General features: G+C 40.0%; 1 long non-coding RNA gene across 1 annotated transcript; it reads left to right on the forward strand.

Moving 5' to 3' along the window:
* The first annotated feature begins 6,074 nt into the window (after positions 1 to 6,074).
* Positions 6,075 to 21,465, forward strand: LOC101790664 (uncharacterized). Its single transcript, XR_003496090.3, has 5 exons — positions 6,075 to 6,851; positions 12,254 to 12,368; positions 15,169 to 15,328; positions 18,559 to 19,794; positions 20,885 to 21,465. It is a non-coding gene; the product is annotated as an uncharacterized lncRNA (long non-coding RNA).
* The last annotated feature ends 582 nt before the right edge of the window (positions 21,466 to 22,047 follow it).

Raw genomic sequence — 22,047 nt, forward strand, 5'->3', positions numbered from 1 at the left:
TCCCTGTTAGCAACACCCATTCTGAGTCATGCGTGCTGGAAACAGTGGCATAGTTGCAGAATGTCTTCACCTCGATCATATGATCCCGTGTAGGTAACACTGGGGTTGGTAAGCGCTGGTTTTGGACGTAGAATTAAAATATGTTGAGCACAGTTTTTTTTTTTTTTGGAGGGCATTTTTCAATAATATTTCTTCCAAATATAGAGAAAACATTATGCCTCTTTAGTATCACACAATTACAGAGTGCAAACTATTATTTTTGTTGATTTGTTTCCAGGTAAACGTAAGAACACATTATAAAGGTTATGTTTTTGTTTCTTTTTTAATTCAGTTTAATTCAATTCCATGTAGTATCACTAGCCTGTTTGGCATCTGCCATTCAAAATTTTTAAAAGACAACTACAGACAAAGTTACATCATTCAGACGTTGCAAATCATAATGAATTTTGATCATGATACATGAGATGATGCCTTGTCACAAAGGCCCAGATCCCTGTAAGGCACATACTTCCATTCATTTCACTGATAGCTAGGGGCTATGGATGGCTTTATGGCAGAGCAAATCTGTTTTTTTTTTTTTGTTTTTTTTTTTTGTTTTTTTGTTTTTTTCAGCTATGGCTTCTTTTTGAAGCACTTTAATTTCTTGTGGCCTAGACAGAAGCACTGCAATGTGTGGATGAGGTGTCCTGGGCATCAAATACCTCAGTCACGGCAAGCTTCTGGATGCTCTGAGCTCTACTCCCCATCACCCTAAATGTTCAGCAGTAGTTTTGGCACATGCAGTGGATGCAAACTTGAGTTCTCCTCTATGTCCTTGGTAATATTTTATGGACACTTTGCAGAGCATCCAAATACCAAACAATGGACATTCAGACGTTTGGGAATCTGATTTGCAAAGATCTGGAGTTCTCTTCATACCAGCTGAAGCCAATGAAACCACCTTCCGAGAACTGGGTACCAGATATTAAAGTCTGGCAAGCAAAGCTGGCTTATCCAAAATTAAATGCCACCTCTGAAAATGTAATTTTAAGTGATTATCACATAGGGGATGTCCGAGATGGAGCCCAGACCAGAACCTATCTCATCTGATGCGACCACAGTGCTGACTTTTGAATAGTGACTTTATCAAAAATTAATGGAGTTTCCAAAACTTATCCAAAACATATGCAGGGACATGTTTTGACATAATTTTGTGGTGATAGATTTCTGATTACTGAAGTCTATTTACACCTCAAATTTAAAAAAAAAAGAAAAAAAAAAAAAAAGAGAGATTTCAAATCAATTAATTCCTCACTGCTGTGGAGTTCATCCCCATAACAGTAAAGGTTACTTTTAACAAGTAACAGGTAACCTTTTTAATTGCTTTTTTACCATTTTTCTAAATTTTTAGTTCAGTTTTTATAGAATACTTTTACACAGATATAAGCTTGGTCCCATTAAAAACATGCCAATGCAATGCTGCTGTTTAGAAGGAAAATATTGCCACATGCTGTTGGTTTTTAAGAGTAGCCCCTATTATATTCTTCTTAAAAGCAAGACTTAGAAAAGAAAAAAAAAAGTCAGAGAACATGACACCTGAGGTAGCAGTACTTCATGGGGTTTATTTAATTAGACTGCATTTGCTTGCACTAACGACTTCAGGAACAAAATGAAGTCAGTGGTAGCCTCCATTTGTGCACAAATATGTGTGAAAATAAGGATATTAATTTTGCAATCGGAAGTTGTTGTCTTCAAATCCATTGCTGGGTTTGATCTGTAGATGCTAGACTGATCTGTAATGATTATGATGTACTCAACAGCTCATGTATAGTTTTTTTTTTGTAGAGATGACATCCTGCACTGTTCCACAGGTATCAGCAATTCAAGAACCAGCGTGGATTTTAGGACGTATGTGTGCGTCTAACCCCACATGAGGGTGATGGCAAGGGAAAGGAAAGGTAGCATGGAAGTGTGTTAAATTAATCTGTTATTTCAATTAATTTCAGGGGAAAAAATATAAATAAATAAATAAATAAATAAATAAAGACATTCCTTGCATACTGTGAATCAGAAATTGGCGATTTGCAGTGACTGAAGCAAGATGAGGTATGACCAGAAATTTCAGAGCTGACTATACCATGGGAGTAGGATGTGAGGGCAGACTGCCAGGTGCTTGGTAAATAGGCCCCGTGTGAGAATATCGGAGAGATTAAATCCTGACTCCTGCCTCACTTGGAGGCAGCATACAAGAGGTTAGGAGATGGAAACATCTGGATGCTGGCTTCCTGGTCCGTGGGATGCAGGAAAGCCTGCTGTGCTACTGTGCTGCAGGGTCTTTCAAGCTCCCCTTCCTCGCAGTGCTTGTTCTGTCCTTGGAGAGCTTTACGCAGTGCTTTGAAGACCAGGCAGGTTTGACCAAAAGAGAGACATTTTATAATGAAATGCAATCTCCTTCATTAAGTAGCTTTTCCAGAAGGCATAAGAATTGCCATGCGATATTGCTACGTGGCTTGAATTGCACTTTTCACTTGTTTTTGAAAGATTTAGTAAAACCCTTTTGTTTTTAAGAAAGACCAAACTGATTTTAAAAATTAGGATGGATTTCTCAGAAATGCTGGACTCTTGCAAAGTTGATTGGTTTATATGCAGCGCAGATGCTCAGCAGACTCACTTTTTTACCAAACTCCATTTAGTGGTAAGAACTTTATTATATGTAAGCAACCCAAGACCTGTTTCAAACATAATGTTTGTTTGATTGATTGATTTTTGGCTTTTGCTTGTTTATTTTCTGCTTACTGCCATGGCACAAGAGAACTAATTTGTTCAGTGGTGAGGTGGGAACTAGTGAGTGATACCCTTGAAATTCCTCACTGCAGGCCTCTGGAAGCTACCTTGGTTGGATGAAAGCTAAAACTTACTAAGATTGAGAAGAAAATGAGGAAATAGCTAAAGTAAGTGGATGTTCCATTAGCTTAAAATAAGGAAAAGCTTTCTTCGGTTCATACGCTGAAAAATATCTGAAACTTTCAATGAGCAATTTTGCAGAGATTATTTGCCCTACATTTCAAATGAAATAAGGCAAAACAGATGGGAAAGGAAAGGAAATAAAGGCATTTATTTTTTTGTAAATTTCAGGTGAAAAATGAGTGTAGCCAAAACTTTTGTCTGAAAATTGTTCTGCTTCCTTACAAGGAGAATATCAAGGTTTCAGACTAGAAACTAACAGAGTCAGGCACATTTCCTTTGATTCCAGTAGCCAGGCTCATGGAAAGAAAGTCTCAGATGTGAATAAAAGGCTGTGAGTTTTTAGCCTAATTGATCAGAAGCAAAGAACCATCAGACGTCTGAAGTGTGCAAAGCATAAGTCTGTCCTCTAATTTCTTAATTTCAGGGGTTTTCATGCCACTTGAATGTAAGGTTAGGATTAATCATTGGGAAAAAAATGCAACCTTTCTGTCTTTAATCTTTCTTCCTTTAATCAGCAGTTTGCAAGCACTGTAACATGCTTCAGATGTCGGTAATTCATTTTTATCTGCCAGTTGGTGAACGTGTATCTTAAAATGGAGAGGTCCATCTTTTGAAACACAGCATAGTGAAACACAGCGTGGTGCTGCCTGAGGAGGAAATCATCTCTTTTTTTTTTTTTTTTTTTTGATTTTCATTAGATCTAATAGCTATGGATGTCCGTGGAAGCGTGACGGTTGGTAAGTTATATTGCCAACATATTGCACAGCTGCTCTACGTCCTGTAGCTCATGTAAATCTTTGTGACTGATTGGTTTTGAAGAAACATCCTTTCTTTGTAGAATTAGCCTTACAGACAAAGGAGTTGTAGAAGCTCCTTGATCAGGTTACTAATATGCCAGTGAGTGACTAGGGATTTAAGACAGGAGGTGGCAGCCTTGAGCAGCAACTCACTGCTGTCTCTGCTGAGTGAAGCTCAGATCTGAACTGTAATAAGGAGGTAGGCACAAATAAATCGGGATCTGGGTCCTTTTACTTAAACGTTGCAATGACGAGCTGCTTAGATATTGAAGACAGCAACAACTAGCGTTGTGCTTTGTGTCTGGTAATTGCAAATGTAGCTAAGTTATTATATGGCTGTAATTGTTGGAGTTTTCTCAGATTTTTTTATATTTGTATCAATATCTGCAGAGGGAAAGACTGTAACACAGAGAAGCAGAATTGAACCTATCCCATTTTCCTCTGGGTTTGTTTCTTCTTACTAGGAAAATCATGTTGCAACATAAAATACTGTCTCATTTTATTTCAAAATAGGTGTATCTAATGCTGGTGCTCCTGTAGGAAGGTTGGGTGTTTCTCCATTGCTCCTTGGTGGCCAGAAGCAGATAGTAAGACGCTTCTGTCTCTCTCATGAACTACCACAAAGTAATGGCAAATGAACCTACTCTTATTAAAAAATGTCACTGGCTGAATTTTCCTAATCCACAAGACAGTGCAAAACCTTGCAATTACCCTGTCTCAGCAGAGTGGGGATCTGGATGACATCATTGTTTTTTCCCTGTGAATGAAAAAGCTTAGCTGGAAAAAGACAGAAAAAGATCAAGTGAATCACGGTAGCTACATGCAACATCCCATTTTTAATCTTTGAATAATCTTGAAGGGGCCCACTCACGGGGATGATCAAAACGTAGCCAGGAGAGTTCTGCAACATTGCTTTTTCCCACTGGGTATTAACAGTAGGATTTTTAACTCGTAAATTTTACTGTAAAAATTGTGCATCTCTTGATTGATTTTTTTTTTCCCCAGAGTCCCACACTTTAAAAATATGTATTTTTGACAAAATATCCATTTATAGTTTTATTCATTCCGATGCACATGAAAAGTCTTCCTTCAAATGTTTACATGTAGCAGAAATTACCCTCAAAATCCTTCAGATAGGATCAGTTGCAACTGTTCTGCATAGAAGGCATACGTTTGTGTAAGCCTTGATCCATGACAGAACTACAGAACTCATTTCCTAAGCTTGTTTTTTGTCACAGCCTATAGACAAAAAGTCTTTTTATTAATTTTTTAATATATATATATTTTTATTTTATTTCCCCTGTAGCCGGAATCCTTCAGTTAGGCTGTGCATGCACAAATCTGCCTGTTCCCCGCAGAGACAGTAGTCTACCTGGACGGATGTAAATGCAAGACTGGGTTTTCTGTGATACTGCAGTCCTGTTAGACATAGCAGACATTGTCGTGAAACCTTTTGTGTAATCTTTTCATTAAACAAACATTTTGGTGTGTTTGCATAAGCAGTCGCCTAGCCATGGCTTCCACACAGCCTTTTAATAACTAGCAGGGTGTGGTGATTACATTTCCTCAGAGGCTTTTCTTCCATCTGACTACCAAAGAGTAATTTATTCCTCGCTTAACATCATTTGCTTGTTTTGCTTCTTCAGCCTCCTTCATCTGTAGGAGATAGATCAGTGAGTTAATAGCTGTTTTTCTAGTGCAAAAGTGAGGGGGGTGATTCGTTGATTTATTCCCTAAAGAAATAAGGATTATGTGATCATACTCTGCCTATCCCAACACTTAGCACTAATAACATGGAACCCCCTTGGCCATTTCACGTAGGTATGAAAGACAGAGGGCTCCAGTCTTGCAGCACATGAAATTGATAAATTTTATGAAAACAGGTAGCTGGGAGGGGGGAAGAGATCCTGCTACTAACTTCAAGAGAAAGAAAGTTTGTAGTGTGAGCTCATTTCTTACGTGCCAACTGAAAAATTATTCAAGCTCTCCCAGAGCAGCTGTTCTGGGTATGTCTTTAAACTAAACTTTTAAATTTTTACTCCTTCACAGTCATGTTTCTGGGGCTGGAGAGTATACCAAAATTTTGCTCTATGAAAAAGTGCAATGAGCGTGAACCTTATTATGTCTGTGGTGCAAGAGAAATATGGTTTCCTTTTAAAAAAAAATAATGTTTTAGACTACTAAGGACTCCATGAACAGAGAGAAAAAGACTGACTCATACATGTATATAAACCAATGTCAGTAGGCAGGATCACATTTTAAATAAGGCCACTTGAGTTAAATGGTTTCATACACTGAGAAAAATCATAGGTGGATGGAAGAGGTGCATTTAAACTACACAATGGTTTGGGGCACTAAGGAGATCTACTCTGAGTATGGAAAGAAGTCCTCACTAAATATACACCAAAGATTTGAAGAGGAAGGGGTAGCTGGAATATAAGGGATAATCTTGGACTATGAATGGCACGAGCAGGTATTTAGGGAACCCTAACTCTCTGTGTGATAGGAAAGTTTAAGTGAAATGAGCAAGTACTTCCATGAGCAATGGAATCAGTGAAGCCTGATTTCCCATAGATTCGTGTCCCATACCATATTCTGTTATATTTAGTCAGATGCAAGTTTTGATCCACGGTTTTCCCCTGGCCTGGATGCTCTCTGTGTCTGTCCTGGCTGGATTGTCTTGTGTCTGATAAGAATGGGGCTTTCGCTGCATCCTTTCCCATGGCTGGAGGTGAATTTGGATCTCTTCTTCCTAGCTGGTTGCTTAATTCTGCTAAACTTGCAACAAATTTCTATCTTGAAGTCTGTGTTACACTTTCAAATTTATTTGAAAAGCAGGCACTGGATTCAAAAGCTATTTGAAGAGGAAGTGAAGACAGCAGAATAGGCGCTCGCACAAAATGATGACGTAAGCCTTTTTTCCTTAGGAAATCGGAACAGTTACGGAAGGCACTTCCCTAGATATGGCAGTTTCCAGCACTGGCAAGGTCACCTCATACAGACAGAGCATAGACAAGGAAGCAGCACTGAAGCCTGTTTTCACTTCGTGGCCCTTGAAGTTGTTTCACAGGGAGCTGGCGTACAAGTTTATAGCATTGTACTCTTGTGGTGGGTTTGTTGGAGTTTTTTTCTTTTTTGTTGTTTTGTTTTAAACTTGATCATTACTAGGTGAAAATATGCATAGTTCAAATTCCAGATTTGCTCTAAATCTATGTATAGATTAAATTTTTGTTAGGCTGGCATTACTGATGTGATTTATTCTGCTTAACCTGTTGTCATTCCAATATATATTTCCTTTTCTGTGAGAGAGTTGCAGGTATGTATGGGAAAACAAAATCCAGTAACAGGTGCATAAAACAATCTACCTAAGCATGCATCTAGATCAATTTTAATAGGCACATTTTGTGAACTGGAGCAATTTTCTCTAATTCTTATCAGCATCTTTATCAATTCTTCATTCCAGTAGGTCAAAACTCCATTGTTTTGCTAATGTTTTTGTTAACTTGAAAAATAACCCTCCTTTGACTATTTCAGACCCTGTAGCTGAAATATGTGGCAGAGGTAGGCTATTCTTTTGTCTTAGGTTAAAAAAAGAAATGCTTCAATGGAACAAGAAAGGAGAGACTGTCAGAAGAGCTGTACAAAACAGCTCTGTCTCTGAAAAACCCATTTAGCTCCTGCTATGGGGTTGGATAGTCTAGTTCATATTTTCAAAAACAGTTAAAAAATTACTGTATACAGTAACATATACCTTGTATCGGAATTAGTAAAATAAAATGTAGACTTTGTGTAGATTACATCACTGTATGTAACAGATACACGTGCTTTGCACAAAGCAAACTGCTCTATCTAGATGCTTCTCCAAGTACAAGTTTTCCCACCAAACATCTGTTGATGTAACTAGAACAGGAGACTCTCTGTAGATATTGGCAATAAAAAGACTTCTTTGCGTCTATGAAACTGTAAGATCCTCCCAGCTACTAGGGCTGGAAATGGAATGGCCATTGCAGTTAAGCTACAATTTTAAGCTTCCAGAAAACAGTAATGCCTCTACAACAATACATAGACTAGACCTTAGTACACGTTTGCTGGAGTGGTCTGATGACACAGCTCTTATCCAACGATTAATTTGTTTTAAATCTGAGGAAGTTTATTTCTATTGCCTGCTTTTATATAATTTCTTACGTTACTCTGTGAAATAGTAGATTTCTGTATTCAGTTCCTGCCTTCCAGTCATTCCTTCTTCAACCCCGATAAGCAGTCAGCTTGCAAGGCACGAGCCCTTCTATCTACAGTTGCAGTTCATAATATTGAACAATGCTGATGCAGATAGATTGGGATTCCCCTCGTTAAGGAACTCAGGGCATTGCAAAACCCCCCAGATGACTCCTTTACAACATCCTGACACAGATGGCATGACTGGTGTGCTCAGCTGACTGCTGTCAAGCAGTGCAGGGGTGGTTGTAAACGTGCAGTACCTTGACTGGTCAGATCTGTGCTTGCATAAGCTTGCATCTGAATTAACCCCTGGTATAAAAAAGGTAGCAGTGTTGGTTTTTTTTTTTTTTAGGCTCATTAGACCATTTTCCTGCATTGAGTGTTAGGTTTGTCAAAAGAATGGAACTGAACCTTGGATGTCATCTGTGAGTTTGTTGGGTATGTACAGTAAAAAAAGAGTTGTCTTCCAAAGAACTCCTTTTAGTTAAAATTTTCAATAGCAAATCCTTAAATTTGACCCGAGAGGTGCTTAGAAGAAAGAAAGCTGTTCTCTTTCATTCCTTTGCAGTGTATGAAAAAGGCCTGGCAGGTTATTTCTTAAGTGAGAGGAGGAAGTCTTGGCCTCTACTTCTGCTGCTCCAATACAAAAATATTCATCTGATACCTATGGCTAGCTGCTACACCAGGAGCTGAAAAAGGAAGAATTACTGAATCTTAAAAAAATAAACTAATAATAATCCTTATTCCCAAGTATTAATTAATTAATGAGGGTTCATATTTTTTAATGCAAAAGATATGAGGCATTATTCATTATTCAAAAACTCAACTGTCATGTTACGATGTTTTAATTCCACTAGCTTATAATTTTAGTATTCTTTTAGTGAGGACCAGAACTCCTTATATGTAAAAACGAGTTTGGGAAGAAAAGAAAATATAGTTTGAGACCTCCGTGAGATGTTACGAGGGTTAAATGCCCTCCTTCTGTTTGTAGTAACACTTTATACACTGTGTGAAGGAGAAAGAACACACAAAAGATTTAAGTAATTACCCTGTATTCAAAATATATTCGAATTGATGTAGGAAAAAATGATGCATCTTTCAAAAATACTAAAGAATATTGCCAGCTTAAAAAATAAGTATTGTTCAAGAGCATTTCACTGATTTCATTGGTGAATATCTAAGAAAATCTGAAAGCTATAGCTTGTGAACAGGACAATTTTTCATTCCATTTATTTTTCTTTCCTTCTCCCCATGCTTTTTTTTTCTCCTTGAAGCTGTCAAAGCCTTGCATGTTGGGATTTTTACTCCCTGGTCTCATGCCCTGAAATATGGCCTCATCATTCCAGGCCAGTTTGTGGCAGTCATTTAGCAGTACCTCTGCAAAACACGGGGATATTGAAAAAGCTATCAAAAAGCATGTCGCTTACTTTCTAGAACCCAGGTTAAAAATTTAGTGCCAATGCAAGGTATGTCTGCTTTTCTCTGGTGAAAATAAGAAGACTGAATTACTGAGACAATAAAGATGGAGTCCCATGATGGTGTTGTACACAGCTTTTCTTTTCCTTTTGAAGACAGCTCAGAAGTAATTGACAAAATAAAATGAATCACACCCTAAATTTCAGGCATTTTCTCTCAGCAAATGGTCAATAGTCAATAAGGAGCAGCAGGCATTCGAGAAAATGATTTGTTCCATTTATCTTAGACACCCATATCGGGATAGAGGAACTTGTCCCTTAGAAGGAGGAAGGGATACTTGTCTTGTACGTGCAGCTATCGTTGCTTAGCTTTTAAATGAATTCTACTCTAACTAGCCTATCTGACCTGTTTTTTGGTACTGGGAACAAATGACAATACAATCAGTATTTGCAAATGCAAAGCTCTGCAGAAACAGATTTAATTCTTCTATATTTCACCCTACTTCACAGAGAGGAAGAGAAGTTATTTGGTTTTTGTTTTTTTTAATCTACCCACTAAGAACGAAGTGCTGATTTGTCTCTATGGTTCTTGGAAACTGCCTTTGCTCTGCTATTTCCTGTTATTTTCTCAAGCTGCGTATTTCAGATGTGAGTGGGGACCTACTCAAAGCCTCTGGTTGTAGCAGTACGATATGATGCCTTGGACAGATGTCGATGGGCGTTACTTGCCAGTGAAAAAGCAAAGGAAAGTGAAAGTGTGGCAGAAAGTTTTCTCATTTTAGTTCTGCGGATTTGATCCTCCATGTCCATGCACTACGGTAAACACCCCTAGCCCTCACCCATGCTGACCTTGCTTGGCACGTTCAGCAGAAGCTGCATCCTAAATCTCGTTCCCTGGTAAATCCTTCGGCACTTGGCATGATTGTTGCTGGTTTCATCCTCAGACACGCTTTACACTGCCACACGGTGAGACAGCAAGTGCTTGCCTCTGTAGCATTGGCAGTAGCACCGAGCAGCTCCTCTCCCAGCTCTTTGCTGCAGTCTGACACTGGGAAGTTGTCTGCAGGCCAGACAGTGCTGCAGGACAAGCAGGCACTTCTCAGCAAAATTTCTGGCTGTGTCAACAGATGATTAAATTTAAAGACTAGGCATCGCCACTGTTCATTTGAATGATTGGGGTGCTTCAGCGCATGCTGGTGTTTGGTGACATATGTAATTTGTAGGGATTTGTTTGTGTGTCTTGGGAGGGGGAAACATATCGTCGCAGTGATCTGACACCTCATCTATGTTGGTGGCCTTATTTTGAATCTTTTTGCATGCCAAATGGAATACGGTGCTTCCAGAATCCGTAAAGGACCTGGCAGGAACCGAATGATTGTCCTTAAAACCATTTGTACTTTCTGTTTTGTGACCTTGGCGGATCAGCGATTGGGAAAGTTGTTCACATGCCATCTGCACCTGCTAGTTTTGCAATGCAGCGAGAGGTCATTTCCTTTCCAAACATGACTGGCTTCTGATACCAGTGGGAAATTGGCAGCTCTAATATGAAAGCAGTGGATTCCAGTTTCTTCTTTTGGCTTTTCACTGAGATAGGAAGGGAGTTGTTATTGTTATGTCCCCAGTGCTCCGAGTCAGAGCTCTCTTCCCCACATAACGGCTTTTTCAGTCACTCAAAAACAGTTTGTCAATAGTGTATGGCATCGTATCTTGTGTTCTATAATATTATATTGCCATGAGATTATTTTTTTTTCCCAGCCTTAATTCTAAACAGAGATGCACAACCTGCAGCAAAAATATTTGCCTTTTATTTTATCTCATGGCCTTTCTTTCCCATTTCTGTGGGAGAAGAGAGTGCAGAATAAAGTTGCTATCTAGACCTCCGTGTGGTAGGGCTTAAGAAACAACACAGCAGGATCAAAGTGTGCTTTTCTCCTTATTTTTTGTCCATATCAAAAAGACGAGATAAAGGCACGTTTGTTCTTCTAATTCTCTTCTCCAGAGAGGATGGAAGCTGTCGCAACTTCTTTATGAGATGTCCTTAATATCGGTGGGTAGGGAATCACAGCACACATTGCCTCGTGTCCAGCCTGAAGCATCACCATTGCAGAGAGAGAAGTGTAACGGAGAGAGAAGTGTAACGGTGCTGCTGAGCAGGGAGTGAAAGGAGATGGTGAATTTTGTTTTCACTCTTAACAGCATAAAACAGCTGCATTGGCTTTGCAAGAGCTTCAGAGATTTGCTCTCTCCGAAAGTGAGGGCAAATTGGTGCCTACAATGTGTGTCTTTACAGATGCATGGTCTTTTTCTTCCTGTTGGCTATTAGAGATGGTGATAGGATCATGTGTTTTTGTCCACGTTTTCTTGTAGCCTTGTTAATGAAACAGGTAATCCTATTTGTCTTAAAATCAAGGCAAATATCTCTCGTGGTCTGTCCATCTGTTCCAGACACTAACAGCATGCCCATCACCATGGTATTGGAACAGTCTGGTACACAAATAGCAATCAGCAGTTATTAACATAATATTATTACTTGGTCCATAAAGCTAATATTGGCAGAGATACTAGACATCACACTCTGTGAGCTAGTTTCTCAGCAGATGTACTTTGTTCTGCCAGAATATGATAATATTATGTATAAAAATCGGTAAAAGGATGCATTTTTAAAATTATTTCTTGAAAACAGCATAAATTGCCAGTATAATGTAAATCAAAAGTTTCTCTTTACATCAAGTAATTATCAATCCATTGCTATCTTGTAGAACAGCATTCTTGATAAAACAAAGTTTTGTTCTTTTTTTTTTTTTTTCTTGTTGTTGTTTTTTACACGTATTAGTTTACATTAAACCACTGAAAGTTCCTTTCTTCTCTGTCCCCCAGTCACTGATGCAGACTGATACAGAAGTGCCTCTTCACATGCAGAAGGTCATTTATCTCCAACCTGAACTGCACAAGCTGAGGTCTATTCAGGACGAGATCTTTCTGCCAGGAAATGGTAAGTCACACTACTTCTGCACATGCCGCAGAGCTTCAATACTTTTTGAAAGGAGTAAAACTTGCTTTCTGCTTTGCTGGCCTGTGGAAGGAACGTGGAAATTTCAGACCAACTTTTTCAGGACTCACAAGGGAAGCAGACTGCAATCCTCCAAAATATTCTGACAACCCTGTAAAATTTGGAGATTCCCTACCAGTCCTTACACCCCTCCACACATCTTATTTTCACACACTCAAGAAGTCCAGCCTCAAGTGTCTCCTTATAATTTGGCACCTCTTCCTATGATATAATGGAAAGACTTGTGTCAGAGTTGAATAGTCAAGCTTTTTTAATCTCAGTTATTTAAATTGCTGGTTAGAATGAGTTGATTCCTCTCAGGTGGCATATTTGTGCAGGTCTGGTTCAAGGAATAGCCCATATATATATATTATATGTATATATATATATGATTTTCCTTTCCTTTCATAATCAGAATATATTCTGGGGAGACCTATTTTGCAAGCTTGTCTACTGAGACTTCTGTACAGAATAAAAACAGAGCCTTTTCAGATTGCAGCTTCACAGTTGTGGTGTTACAAGTATGAAGCAAAAGTGAAACTGGGCCATCATATTTGCTAGTTTTCATATGCAACTACTTTTCCTTGCTTTAGATAGCAAATTCCTGCTAAACTGACATTTCTGTAAGCATGAAAGTGTCCAAACATGCTGCTGTAATGAAAGGGAACATCTTTATCTAGCTGGTTATGATTATGTCAGACACAAGCAGGTTGTGGCAGTAGTTCCTCTTTTACTGAACATGAAACTTCAGCAGTCACGATAGTGGTTCAGTCTCCATTTCCATATCAATAGCACTTTTATTTTTTTAATGTTAACATAAAAAATTACACTTGTAAAGCAAACTAATTAAAAATGTAAATGGAACATTAATAGCACTGTTGCCAAGCAGGCTGTATATGTGTGTAACCTTGCTAAAATGCATGGAAAGAGCAGGAGGAATCGTGTCATAAAAACAGAGGATCGTTCCCTACAGCCCAGTTCTGCCTTCAGCACTTTGCTGTTGGCTCCACTGTGGGAAGGAGTCTAAAGTACGGGGTGACTTTCATACGTCTAGATACAGTGCAGGGCAAAGTGCATATTTTTTATCCTGTCATTCCCTTTTATCGGTCTCAGTTATTAAGCAAGTGGTGCAAATTAAGATCAACCTTGACTTAAGCATTTAATAGGGATTTCTCATTAGACAAACTACAAACATGTGTCCCACTACACTTCTTGCAGGGTCTGTCTCTCATGGACGCCTGCCAGGCTGTCCATTCAAGATAGACTCCAGTGAGTAGGGAAAGAAATATGTTTGGCATGACTGCAATGAACTTTAAAAATAAATAAATAAAGTTGGAACTTTCTTGGATCCCTCTCTTCTGTCTTGCTATTGTAGGCCAATATTTCGGTTCTCTGCTGTCAATTGCTTTGAAGCAACGTTATTGAGAAGAATGAGTCACTTCTGTCTCGGTTTAATGCGTTTATCTGGACTGAAAAAGCCATAGCTGGACTAAATGTCTTCTCTGCAGTTCACTTCATGTAGCTCTTTTTATCGTGTACAGTGACTGCCCACCAAAAGAAAATGAAGATGCATCACTTCCCTTTTTTTTTTTTTTTTTTTTTTTTTTTTTATAAACAGGATCTCTTAACAAGTTTTGTTGTATCCATGAACAGAAAGTAGTTACAAAGGTCTAGCTTTATCTGCTTCCCTGATTGCGACGTATATTGCAATATCACCTAATGCCACTGTGGAGTTCTCACTTGGTCTCTTAGTTTTAGATAGGCTGCATCCTCCTCAACAATCTTTTACGTTTATGATGTGAAGCATAATATGTAACCACTAAAATAGGATGGAACCTCATTTTGCACGATTTTGAATGGCTACTCAAAGCAGGAGCTGGGGGAGAATGATGGCCTTGTAGTTTTGTAGAAGTTGGTGCCTCCCAGAATGCCTGCTCTGAGTTGGGGTCATTCAATTTGATGTGTGTTGCTTTAGTGCACGGGCACACTCTAGAAAAGATCGGGTGGAATGCTTTGAATGGAGGCTGGGGTCTCTGGTAATGGTAATTACATGCTGGAAACTGCAGTAGTCTCCTGCTCTTTCTGAACCATGCTACTAGAACTAAAAGCAGCTGAAAATCATCTCAGCGGAAGCTATTACCCTTGTTCCCTCGTGTGCTGTATCTCTTCCGTGAGGATCTCCAGTGGATACCAAGCAGGGAAGCAAGTGTAGTTGTCCTGATTTTTTATTCTTCAGCTGCTATCTCAGATAATAAGCCCGTGTGGCTTTCTGACCCACCCCACTTGGTGATGCTCTTGATTTAGGTATGATTTTGCTACATCTTCTGAGCCATGTATTTTAGCAGATTTTGTATTTGGGCATAAAACCCCAGCCATGCAATGAATATTACATGGGACAGAATTGTGTTAGATAGCAGCCGAATCTGAATAATGTCATGTATTCAAAATGTGACCTTTTTTTTCTACAGTACAAAAAGAATCTCATTAGCTAATGAACATAGGCAATACATGCAGTGTGTAGGGATTGTGTTTAACTGTGAACTACTTCATCTTTAAATGTTCTTTTTTTCTTCTTTTCTTAAGCTAAAAGGAAGAAATAATTTCAGTACCTGATCTTGAATAACATTCTTTCATATTATTTTTTTCAGCACAGTAGCCAGTGGAATGTAAATAGTTGTTTGTTTGTTTGTTTAAATACCTTAGCAGTGAATTTATAGTTCCGTCTCCTTTTGTTTGCTTTTAGGGAGAAACCAAAGCTGCTTCATCATACTTGTTGTTGATCTCAGGAAAAGGTCTGCATTGATGAATTAGTGCAACAACACTACCAGCCATAAAAGCATACATCTTACGAGAAAATCCAGAGGTGATTTCCAGGATGGATTGGTCATCCCTCACCCACAGTGGTAAACAGTCTTTTGAGATCTGGGGCAAACTTTTTGGTATACCTGGAAATCAGTCTTATTATTTAAGCACCTAAATATAGAATTTGTAATTTAGCATTTGTGTTTAGCATTATGTGCCTTATAAGAAAAAAAAAAAAAGTATAATTAATTTCCACTGTGGACATTTTAGTACTGAATTATATTTTCATTTTGGTAACGTATCTTGTATCTCAAAGCCTTTGCTTTCACAGTTTGTTTTTTAAAGTTTGTCAGACATTGCACAATGTCATTCTGAGTCCAACAAAGCACCCTTCCATCATGCTGAGTGGTGCCAGTGAATACCAATTGCAGAATTAGCCCGCTAGTAATTAAATGTTGCTGTCTCTTAGCTTGAAAATGAAACACCTCTATTGAATTTAATGCTTTATTTAGTTTGTGTGTCTAAATAGTATGGATAGGTGTGCCGGGTCAGTATAGATACAGTTCAATCAAAGAAAGAAAGAAGGAAGGAAGGCAAGAGGGAAGAAGAAGAGGGCATGACAGAGAAAGTGAGAGAAGGATAAAAGAATCCACCCAATCATTAAAACATTGAACTGCAGTGGAAAATTTGGCACACTTAGCTGAACTCTGAGTGTAATTTCCTAATTTTGCCTATGTACTATCCAGATAAAGGGTTCATGTCTATATTAATTTTCACTTACAGGTACTGTATTTGAAAATCAAATGACTATTCACAATTTGCAAGTGATCAGTTGTGTAAAATAGAATGCATTACAGGTGAGGGTGTACTTATTTCAATAAAGCAGAATCTAGGTTCACTACCTTTTGTGGACTAAAGAATCTGGTGAGTGCTTGCTTCCCATCTTGGCCTTACTACTGTGCTGAGCTTTACTGCTTCAATTCAGTCATTAATGTCTTAAGCAGAATTAAGCCTCTATTATTAATTTTTTTTTTCAAAAACTGTTTCCAAAAACGAATATCTTACAGTTCAGACAGCTCTTTGCTTCTTCAAAGACTTTATTAAACTGATCCATGCCATCCTCCTCACAGGACTCTAGTAGGGTACCCTTGAATGATACAGATGAAAAGAATTTTTGGATTCTAGCTAAAATAATAAGGATGCTACCTAATCCTGAACTGACATCTGAAAGATTTGGTATAAAGGTTAGCAATTACAAATCTGTAAGCTAGCCTCGATTAGCATTGTCTGCGCTGCTTCAGGATGAAGATGAAGGCATTTGACTGTTAACAGACACAAAGCCTGAGCTTTCTCTCTCGGGTTTTTGTTGCATTTAAGGACTCATGCTGAATAACAACAACAAAAGATGAATCCCATCTGGTTTTCTGTTGATTGTTAGTTTAATTCGGGGTATGACTACTCGAAGTTTAGTCTGCCAGCCAAGGAAGGTATGCAGTTATCAACATTACTGATAGGATAAACCAGTTATGTAAGCTTATTTTCAAAGTCTCTCCAAATCCCATAATACATAACAAAGCAAAACTCTTGAGGTGAAATGCACCTGTTTACAGGAAGGTTCAGCATTAAACAGAGGTCTCATTTAGAGCTTTGGGTAGACTAAATGCCCCTGTTCACTGATTCTTTGCCTCCAGTTCTCTCTTCCCTATTGCCATTTTTAGGCATGAAATAGAGCAGGAAACTTAAAAGGAAGTATGAACAAGAAAAACACAGAGTTGTAAGACAGATTTTTGTGTTTAGAGGTCTGTGGGGGCCCAGGCACCAACAAGATCAGCACGTGCTGTGTTTGGGGGGGTCTAGTTATTGCTGTACCTTTGAACTGTCACAGTATTTCTCAAACTGTATGTCCAACCATTGACATGGCAGGGGTGCAAATTAATTCTGTACAGGAGGATTAATACTGTGGGGAGAGGAGAGTGCCTGTGGGACTTGGCAGAAGTTGCTTGTCCTTTCCTCACGACGATACGCATTCGTCCCTGGGTAGCGTGGGAGGTGGCTCCTCCTTTCTCCCTGCATTTGAAGCCTCTGTGAAAACAGATGATTGCAGGAGACAATCAACTATGCAACTGCAGACCCAAATGTCATTGTAGAGGTCTGAGACTCTTTCTCCCAGCACACAGCTAAGCTGTGCATGCACATGTAAGCAGCTTCACAAGGTCACTAACAAAAGCCCCAAACCAAGGTAAATGGAGCTCGCTTGGGGTGAGAGAACAAAATGTGAAGGGGTAAGAAAAAAGAAAGAACACCAGCAATAGGAAATCTTTAAAACATGAAGAGGTCAGAGGGGAAAATAATGGCATTAAAGGCTGGTATTGAAGAAAAGGGGTGAGGCAGTAGAAGATGAAAGAAAGTACAGCCCATGATGTGACTTGTCACTGTTCATTCAAACTGTATCCTTTTGCCCACTTCTGGGTGCCAAATGCATATATAAGAAAATGCCACCTTTTTAGCCTAAAAGGACTCTCCAGAACCCTCTCCTCCAGAACCCTGGCATCAAAACACAACAAAACAACCTTCGGTTTTAAGTCAATGAGGGTTTTAAAAAACATCTGTGCCCAGCAGAGAGATGCCAGCCCAGCTGGATGAATACATGCCAGAGCATTTAGATGATAACTGGTGTGATGAATCTAACTCTTAAGCAAACAACTACCTAGGTACAAGAGCAGAGAGACCAAATTCCAGGGTGCACTACCCTGCTATCTCCGCTGGGTTGCAAAATGCATGACTCAGAGGTAGGAGATAGCCCTTGGCAGTATCTGCGAGGAGTACTCTGATCCCCACTTAAGCAAACCAGTGGGTTCTTACTTCCTGATATTTCTGGGCCCTTTTCAAGTGTGCTTTCTAGCAGTACTCTGTCCCAGTGTTTATGTGGCAGTCAACCAAAGTCTGCATCAGTAAGAAAGGGTTCATTTACTGGAAGGAAATAGCTTGAGCTAGCTTGAGCTCTCTCCTGTTTATCTCTGGTGGCACTGAAGATTATAATTAAAAAGATACCCAGGATATAACCGAGGAAGTAAAATGTTCTGAACTCACCAGCAACTTTAACTGAAAGCCTGAGCTGCTTAATTTATCCTTGGAATCATTTTTTCACTGAGCTTTTTTAGGTTTCTTGTGGGTGCTGTCATAAATGGCTTACGGGAACCAGGGAATTGCCACTTCTGGAAGGCTTTAAGAATATTGCTATTGGGATTTAAATAGATACAGCTGAAGCAGAGGAAACAACGAGATTGTACCTTGGTGTCTCTTCCAACGTTACTTTTTTCTCTGATTTTAGCAGATGCATTCAATTAGTGCCCTGAGCTTGCAGTGTTCAACTGCTTCCACTAGGCTTGTGCAACAGAAGGTCTAACTACCAAACCCCCGGCTTCCTCCGTAGCACCTCATGCAACACAGAATGTGGTCTTGTCAGTTTTGCAGCAGGTTGGGAAATCGCGATCTGAACTGTGTCGACACTGCAAACTAAAGTAAAAAGTCAAGAAAAGTATCAGAGCTAAGAGTTTTTCAGCTTATTCTGCTGCTCAGAATAATCTTCTACTTTGAATTTGAGTTACAGTTACCTCGAGAACCCTCATGTGCTCACCACAGCACTGAAGCAAAACTGGGCCTGGATCCTGAAGACAAGAGCCAGAACAAGGCACTAGATCTCCTGCCATAAGTTTCCCAACAGAGATTTTCCTGGCCAGAGTTAGATGGCTGCTCTTCAAGGAGAATGCTCTTCCCATCCCACCAAGTGCTCATGACACTTCACTCTGCTTGTACCTGCTTGCTTCTGCCTGCGACTGGAACCAATGTGAAACCTCAGGCTCTGGTCTCCTCGCTGCAGGATGAAAAAGCACGGGCTGTATGAAGCAGAAATAAGAGGTAGAGATGGACATCAGCTGATTCCTGGTGATTTTCAGACCTGGAAGTTCTATTACACCATCTAGTTACCCGCCTCCTGTAAGAAGCAATGTGTGATAGTGGACCAGCACTTTTCATTGTTTCCAGAATACCATTTCCCTCCCCACTTCATTTTTTCTGACATCAGACTGTACCTGAGTGTTGGCTCATCGGTTCTGTCCCTCACAGCGGCACCCAAAGGTCCATCAGCAACTTACATCTCCCTGGCCCTTTGCTTCCTAAATCAAGAATTAATAAAGAAGAGAAGAATGTGCCAACACCATTTTAGATGTGCTGCCAGCACGTCTGGAATGGGCTGCTTGTATTGTCAGAAAAAGAAAAAAACAAACATCGATAGCTGAAAAGCACTGCAGAGGGATTAAATACATGGGAGGATTGTGAGCAATACAAGAGAGACACGCTGCTATTGATAAGTCAGAAACACTGTTTGTTTGTTCCCCAGCACTCTCGGTATTAAAGGAGTCATTTGCAACGTCTCAGCTTGCTGTTGTGTATTCCTGGTACCTGACCTTCTCAGTCTGGCTGTTGTGCATCTGTTAGCCTGTGACCTTCCCACAGCATGGATCAGATGTTTAGAAGGCAGGGGAGAAGGAAGAGCAGAGGAAGGCAGGTAGGGAAATAAACAACCGAATCATTTGTTTTGTTGTTTGTTTGTTTGTTTTTTGGTTTTGCTTTGTTTCTTTTTAATTTTTTTTTCTTATTATTTTATGCATAGTCTAGGGAAAAGGACACTGCCAGAGGCCAAATGATATCTGGATGCCACTGTACTAACATGACAGCTTTATGGGGAGGCAATACCTGAGTCAGAGGCATGATTCCCCTTTACCAATGTTTCAAGAACTGTTACACAGGGCAGAGAAAAACATTTTCAGGGTAAAAACTGTTTTAAAACTGCTAGAGAGCAGGCCTGAGAACATCCCTTGCCCTATGAGCATGTGGCATCATTATATAGCTTTAAAAAAAAACACAGCATTGACCATTTTGTATGAAATAAGGGCAGAAGAGGAAGGCAGAGTGACTCCTATGTAGGTCCCCACTTCCTGCAGGCTGCAGTCTGTAGGAGCAATACCCTTACGGTCCCACCAACAGTACTGAAGCGGCGTGGTTATGTGGGTTCCATACTGCAGCAAAAAACGTGTGCTCAGAAATGGGTTATGCATCTGTAGCATTCTTTCTCCATCATTTGTGCTGTTTTTCCTCGTTCCTCTACCCCCTCAAACCTGCCTGTGGCCATTGCCACTTGCTCTCTCCCTCCTTTCCACCCCCTGAGCCATGCCCTGTCCCCTTCTACCCCCATTTCCCTGAGCATCCTCTGGCAGTGGCTTCCTCAGGCATCTTTTGCGGCCTTGGGAGGAGAGAGATGGGAAATGGCAGGTCTCATCCTGCCACCTGAACAGGGACAACAGCAGGGATCAGCAGAGTTCAGCCTCAAAACCAGGAGTTAGTGGGTCAGGATAGTGCCCTGGGGTGCCCAGAACCAGGGAAGGCGATTACAGTTCAAGGTAATCTGCACTCACAGCTTTTCCTAGGCTGCTCCAGTAGAGCACTATAGCCAAAGCCAAAGGAAATTCTGCAGCTGATTTCCCTAACAGGATAAAATCAGCTGCTATTGGCACAGGCAGAATGCAGCCCTGGAGGTATATGAATAATGTTTCCCCAGCTGGCATCTGAAATCGCTGCTTGCATTATGCTCCTTTTAGTGAGAGACAAGCAAGGCATCTCGGGCCGTCCAGTGGTTCGTGGCGTTCAGGACAAACCATGAATACCCAATTCAGCAAGGAGGAGGAACAGGACACAACGTGATACACAGACAGTAAAATTATCGCTCTGATCCCAGCGAGAAACCAGGCAGGGGTCCTGAGCCTGTTCGTCTGGTTAAACAGGTACAGTGCAGGAACTGTGACAGCAACAGATGACCTCAGCCTCCAACATGGGCAGTGGAAGGTCAGCCCTGCACCTCCCTGCAGAGCTGACAGAGACCCACCTTTTGTGCTGCCCCCTGAGAGCTGACACCCAGCCTGCAAGTGGCAGGTTACCGGGCCTGCCATGCCGCTGCTTCAGTCGCACAGATAAAATATGCTCTGCTCAGACACGGAAGCTATTACTTCTCTGCGATGAAACAGCATCCCACACTCTTATTAACCTGTGCCCTACTTCAGAAGCAAATTTAATTTGCAGCTTTCATAGTTAGCTAGCGCTAGCATTGGTTTGTTCCTCTGCCTGCTCCGAGTTCGCTGGATCTGTACAGTGCCAAGTATAGCTGAGCCCTATTTACTGTGGCCTATAAGCATTATTCCTCAGGAAAAAAAAAAAAAAAAAGAAAAAAAAAAAGAAAAAAAAAAAGAAAAAAAAAAAAAGAGAGAGAGAGAGAGAATAAGGCGTTGGGGTGGTTGGAGCTTTTGTTTCACTGGAAAAAAAAGTCAAGGCACAAATGTTAAAAATGTCCCTGCGAAAATGCCTTTTGTATCAGCAGAGAGTGATGTTCTATCTGCTAAATGAAGTTTGTCATCTGGGATATTCCTACACATCGGGTCACCTTACACAGAGCATGTCAAGAGCCATGCTGTATGGGAGAGAAAAGAGAGTTTCAAAGAATTCACTGGATTTCTGATGGCAAGCATCACACAAAAAAGGGTATGGTTGCACAAATACACCAAGTAATAGGGAGAGGGAAGTAAGAGTCTTCAGTGGTGGCCACCACAAAAGCAGCACAAAAGCAGTAACTTATGTGATAGATTTACATGTAGATCATTACCTAACGAGCAACACAAAAAGCAAAGGACACCCATTTTTTTAACCGATGTTTAATATTTTCATTTATAATTGGTATAGTTCATTGACTTCTTTTAAGAAAATGAATGTA

This window comes from Anas platyrhynchos, chromosome 3 (genome assembly GCF_047663525.1).
Source record: "Anas platyrhynchos isolate ZD024472 breed Pekin duck chromosome 3, IASCAAS_PekinDuck_T2T, whole genome shotgun sequence".
NCBI lineage: Eukaryota > Metazoa > Chordata > Aves > Anseriformes > Anatidae > Anas > Anas platyrhynchos.